Source organism: Neophocaena asiaeorientalis, unplaced genomic scaffold (genome assembly GCF_003031525.2).
Source record: "Neophocaena asiaeorientalis asiaeorientalis breed wild unplaced genomic scaffold, Neophocaena_asiaeorientalis_V1.1 scaffold87, whole genome shotgun sequence".
Taxonomy (NCBI): domain Eukaryota; kingdom Metazoa; phylum Chordata; class Mammalia; order Artiodactyla; family Phocoenidae; genus Neophocaena; species Neophocaena asiaeorientalis.
This window is the reverse complement of record NW_020175432.1, coordinates 5481895-5488255: the sequence shown is the minus strand read 5'-3', so window position 1 is coordinate 5488255 and position 6361 is coordinate 5481895.

Below are 6361 nucleotides of genomic sequence, written 5' to 3'. Positions count from 1 at the left end.
GCGCGGGGTTGGAGTTGAGGGGGGTGGAGAACAGAGGGTCCCTAAGCCAGACCTGCCCCTGGTTCTCAGGAGGCCGGTGCCAGGGTCAGGGAATGGCACTGGAGACTCGCTGTGGGGTGAGACGTGCCCTGAGGAGCTGGGCTAGAGCTGTGGTCAAGAAGCCATTGTCCTAGACGGATCTGGGGAGCTGACCTGGGAGTGGGGATCAGGAGGGCTGTGGTGGGAGCTTTTGGCTTTTGACCATCCCCCCACCCTCAAAGGAGCTAACACAACGAGCACGTTCTATGTTCCAAGCTCTGTTCTACACACGTGTGTACCTATGGACATTAATGTTCACAACAGCTCTCTGACATTCCACTGGTATTATTCCCATTTGACACATGGGGAAACCGAGTCACAGAGAAGCAAAATCCTTTGCTAGAAGAGCATCAAGCTTGAAACCAGGCAAGGTGGGGCTTCCCTGGTGGCGCAGTGGTTGAGGGTCCGCCTGCCAACGCAGGGGACGCGGGTTCGTGCCCCGGTCGGGGAGGATCCCACATGCCGCGGAGCGGCTGGGCCCGTGGGCCATGGCCGCTGGGCCTGCGCGTCCGGAGCCTGTGCTCCGCGGCGGGAGCGGCCGCAGCAGTGAGAGGCTCGCGTACCGCAAAAAAAAAAAATAAATAAAAATAAATAAATAAATAAATAAAAAGAAACCAGGCAAGGTGACTTGGGCTCCTTTGCTCCTGTCAGTGGGTGCATGCCCCCTCTTGGGGGCCGTCATATCTGTGGGAGTCTCCAGCGTGGTTATGAGTGACAAGTCCACTCGGAACTTGGGTGGGACATGTAAGGCTGTAGTAGGGGCTGGGTGGGCTCCTTGGGGACTGTTGACACAAGGCTGTGTCCTCCAGAGGCTGTGCCAGGCCCCCTCCCAGGCTGCCAGGCTATTTGAGGGCAGGGAGAGAGTTCCCCAAGGGCCAGCATCACTTCACTCTAGGCTCCCCAGGACCCATACTAGCCACCACGGAGCTGCCCACGGGACCCCTAAGGGGGCTTCATGAGGGGTTTCGCAGGGCCCCAGACCCCATGGGATAGGGAAAAGAGTAGGCACCAACGCTGGAGCAGGGTGGGCAGGGACATGCCCCACCCCCACCCCTGGGTACCTTTGCGTCATTTAAGAAACGTTCATTTTACTTAAATGATTGATTAAATTACCCATATGTTTGAGTGAGGAGACAGAAGTGTACAGAGTCTCTGGAGAGTGTAAAGTCAGAGGGTCATGGTGGGAGGTGAGAAAGGCTTCCTGGAGGAGGTGATGGCCTAGGACCTGAAGGATGCTCACGAGTTGGCAGGTGGGTATGAAAGGCAGGTTGGAGAGAAGGTGGGGACCTGACAAGCAGGGTCTTGTAGGTGGCAAGGGGGACCATGGTGGAACTTTTCGCAGCGGATGGTAGAAGGGAGATGTGACTGGATTTAATTGGCTCTCTCTGGAGAATGGATGGAAGGAGTAAGGCTGGAAGCAAGGAGACCAGGGAGACCTGACTGTTGGAGTGTTTTCAGGCCAGAGATGATGGTGGCTCCGAAATACAGTTGCCAGATTTAGCAAATAAAAATACAGGAGACCTAGTTAAATTTGATATTTAGATATAGAGCAAGTAAAAACATTTTTTTGGGTAAAATATATCCCAACTATTGCATGGGACATACTGATACTAAATGATTCATTGTTTATCTGAAAATCAATTTTAACTGGGTGTCCTGTATTTTATCTGGCAAGAGTACTTGAGGGTCTCAGGGAACCCTGGGGATGGGGAAACGATAATATAACAACGGTGGAGCAAAGGCACTTTGAAGTGTGTACTACTATCATCCCCATTCTGCAGGTAAGTAAACTGAGGCCCAGAGAGTTTTTGTGTGTGTGTGTAACATGTCTCTACAGTTAGTAAGTAGGTGACCCCCGATTGGAACCTAGGCATGTTGATTACGGTTCACCAGCCGATTAGAGCTGGCATCCCCCCTCCTCCCCGGGAGTGGGGTGGGGAATGGAACTTAGGCGCCAGGGTTTCCTCGGTTTCTGGTGACCCAGGTATAAGGGCCTTCTTAATGCAATAGACTCCTCAGCCCCCTCTTGCAGTCTGGGATCTGTGCCACCTCCTTTGCGTCTCAGGATACTGAGGCAGTGGGAGGGACGGGAGTCGGCCTCAGGGGGGCTCCTCTCCCCGGCTGAGGCTCGGCCTCGGCCTCCTCGAAGCCGGGAGGATCCGCCGTCTGCGCCCGCCGGCAGGGGGAGGGGGAGGGTTATTTTTACCTCCCTCCAGGCAGCCGGGGCGACAGGAAGCGAGCGCGCAGCCCGCCAGATGTGGGGAGCCAGACAGCTGGGAGCAGCCACAGCTGGACTGGCGGCCGGCTGGGGGCGGGGGGAGGCAGGGTGTGCAGAGGGCGGATCCCAGGCTCAGGTCCCCCCTTTGTTCCCGGCCGCCCCAGCCTCCCCTCTGAGGTCCCCCCTCACTCCCATCCCCGCTTGCTCATCTCAGGGGTGACCTCGCTGTCCCCCATCTTTGCGCTAGTGTCCCCGGTGCTCATGGGCTCTTGGGAATCGGGCGGAGAGGGGACCCTGCTTCTAGCCCCGGGGACCCCCTGGTCCTAGCAGAGTGAGGAGTGGAAGCGGGAGACAGCCAGCCCCTCGCCGGCCCTGCCTGCCACCGCCATTGTTTACCCGTCGGCTGCCTCCTAGGAAACTTAACCCGCCCGCGGTAATTTTATTTGGGAACTTCGGCCAGTTGCCATAGCAACCCCCAGTGACGTCAGAGGGGCTGGGGCCCGAAATCCCCGGGAAAGGGGGGATGGGTTTAGGGGGGGAGACCCCCCCAGGAGGGACCCTCCTTAACCCTGCGGCTGCCGGGCCCCAGTCAGAGGGGAGATGGCAGCCAGATGCGACACCTCTTGGGCGCCCCCATTCTGGCCCGGTGCCAAGTTAGGGTGGCCGGCCAGGCCCTGATGTCATTCAGTGCTGGGTGGGTGGTGAGTCAGTCCTCGGGTGGGGGCTGGGCCAGGCCTGGGGGGCTCTTCCTATCTGACTCACCCCTCCCCCAGCACCCTGATGGACCTTGCCCTGGGGATTTCAGGCACCTGGCTGGGGGTCCCCATAGATCCCTGGGGTCTCTCTGCCGCTCTGAACTGTAGGTGGGTAGGCAAGGGCTTTTCTGGTTCTCTCAACACCAGTTTGGTGGGGTTGAATGAAAGGGTTAGTGTCAGTGAACTGGGGCCACCACACAATGTCCTTCCCCGGATGTGGGGAGTGGCTGGTGTCCTAGTGAGGGGGCAGGTGGTGGGATCCCAGCTCAGTCCATAACACAGCCTGTCACCAGGGTGATGGGAGGCAGGGGCCCTGACTGGCAAGGAGGAGCAGAGCACCAGCCTGGGGCTGGGCTGGGAGGAGCCACCCTAACCACAGTGACGTGGGACTTCCTCGGCAGGGCCTGTTTGATGTCTCTGTGTGCAGTGTTGCCATGGGGCCAGGCAGGCGGCCCTGCGTATGAGCCGGGGTGGCCTACAGGGTGGCTGAGTCTGTCAGGGTCCTTTGACCCAGCTCCCGCAACCTAGGTGTGCATGACTGCGTAACCCTGGCGTACCTATGTGAACATGCTTACCCAGCTTTGACCCCGCCTCAGGCCCTGGACCAGGAAGGACATGGTGCAGCTCATCTCTGAATCTCAAAACAACTGCAAAAGGCACATTTTCAGGCCCATTTTACAGATAAACTGAGGCTCAGAGAGGTGTGATTACTTGGCCAAAGACATCCAGCTAGAAGCTGGAGAGCAAAAATTGGAAACTTAGTTTTTCCACTCTGCTCCCCGCCCCCCACCATCACACTGGTCTCCTCACTGTTTCTCAAATACTCCAGGAACTTCCTGCCTCAGGGCCTTTGCACTGGCTGTTCCCTCTCTACCTGAAACTCTCTTCCTCCACATGTCTGCATGGCTTCTCCCTTGCCTCCTATAAATCTTTGTTCAAATGTCACCTCCTCCTCAGGGTAGCCTTTCCTGACCTGGCTCCCACCACCTCCCTCCTCATCTCCTTTGCCCCCTTCTATTCTCTCCCTAACACATACCATACCACCCAACACACCATGTATCTTTATACCTGTCTATTTATTGTGTATTTCCCCATAGATGTGGACTCCATGAGGGCAGGGTTTTTTTTCTGGCTTGTTCTCTGCTGTGTTCCCAGTGCCCAGAACAGCACCTGGCACACAGCAGGCACTCAAGAATGTTTGAAGAATGAACAAATGGGCGTGTGTGTATGTCCTGTGCCACTTGACCGCTTGGCCTGGTCTCACCCTGGCCCTGTCCTCTCACCCCTCCCCGTCATTACAAAGGATCAGTTGGCCACATTGGAGAGCTCCGATCCCTGTTGGCTGCTGTCCCTGGGTAAATTGGCCGGCTCAGGACCAGGGTGTGTGTGTGTGTAGGGGGCAAATGTCAGGAATCCAGATGGAGGGCTGAGGGCACCGGGAGGACCCTCCAAACTTGGGCTGAGGGAGGCTGAGCTGTGGTGGTCCAAGCCACTTGCAGGGAAACGGCAGAATGGCTTACATGGGCTCAGGGCCTTTGGCACGGGTATCCCTGGAGGCCATCGTGGAGGAGGCATTTCCCCTAAATCTGTGCCCAATTGGACTAATAAGGAGAGGAGGATGGTTCTGGATGGGAGACCTTGCCCTGCGGTGTAAAGGTAGTGTTCTGGAGGGGTGGTGTGGAGGGGGTGCCCCATTGTAATTTAGTTGCTGTATGCTTCTGGAATGATGTGTGTGTGTGTGTGTGTGTGTGTGTGTGTGTGTGTGTGTGTCCACAGGAAGACTCTGGATCCTGGGAACTCCATTCCCCTGTTTGTAGCTGCTCAGGAAGCCATGTGGCGAGTGCCCCACCCCCTCTGGGCCCCACCCTGAGTCGGGGAATTCTCTGCCACCCCAAATCTCCCCCTGGGGCCCCACAGGCAGGTCTGCCCCCTCCTGCCCCAACCTGCCAGATCCTGCAGCCTGGGCCAGCCTGCCCCTTGGGCCCCAGAGAGAAGAAAGACCCAGGAGCCCCTAGGGCTGGGCCCCATGGGATAGTAGCTAGGTGTGGCTTCTGCCCCCCTCTCCGCAATGCCACCAAGATCCAAAGTAGGAGCCTGTTGAGCTGTACTGGGGAAATGAGGGACTCTGGAGGAATTCTGCGGTGCAAAGTGACCCAGAGGCACCCAACCAGCTCCTCCAGTCTTCTGCCTGGGTCTGCTGCTGGGTCGCCCCCTCCCCACCCCAGCTTTAGTCTTATTGCCTGGGAAGTGGGGTGGTGAAGAATCTGACCCCTAGCCCTAATTATATGACTTTGGAAATGTCAGAGCGGGGTAGGGTGGGAGAAAAACCGTCTCCCATAGCAATGCTCACACAGGTCTGGGAAGGGTCCTCTGGCTGCAGAACCTTGCTGTGGCATCATGGTGGTGGTGGTGGTGGTCTGGAGGCCATTGGCCCCAGTCCCATCTTGGAGAGGGCAAAGTGGCATCCAGGCATGCCCAAGGAGGCTGGCTTGGCATCAGAGGGCACCCCACCCCCCCTTTGCTGAGTTTTGTTCCCGGCCCCCCACCTGGGCACAGGGCCAGGCCCCAAGGCAGGGCCCCGTCCTGGGGAACAATGCCTCCGTGTTCCTCCTCCCAGTGGAGGGGAGGTCGGTGGAGGATGAGGTGGGACAGACACGCATGCAGGGAAGGAGGGAGGGATCCAGGGAGGGCCTCTCTCCCAGGGATACTCCAGGAGCTGGGGAGTTTCCCAGAGGCCCTGGGTATGTGCCGGGAAGCCTGAGGGGGGAGGGGACCTAGACCAGGGACCACCTGGGCTGGGGTCAGAAAGTCTTCAATGGCAGCAGGAGAGGGTTGGGTGGGATAAAAGGAGGGACTTCCTGAGGCTAAGGAACGCACTGTGGAACTGGAAAGAGTGGGGATTCGTGTTTGGCAGAATCCCAGAATATCCAGGCCCATGCCCTTCCAGGGAAGGGAGGGGCCCGCGGTGGCAGTGTGACACCCATGCCCCCTCCATCTCCCCTCCCCTTGTCTGCGGCCTCCTGGGTTTCTCTCCCTGCCTAGGGCAGGACCTAGGCCAAGAGGAGTTTCGGAGGTGCGATGTGAATTAGGAGCCCTGCTCCCGCCCTATCCCAGCAGGAAGAGCCTTCGCTGAAAAACTGGGGCTAGACCCCGAGTCCAGGACCCAGAGGGAGGAGTTGGGCTGAGTATGGGGCCCAGGAAGAGTTGGGACAAGGGAGGAGAAAGTTGGGGCTGAGTTGGGGACGGGACAGAGTTGGGGGACCGGAGAAAGAAAGTGGGGGCGGACCGGCTCCGGGGGCACATGACGGCG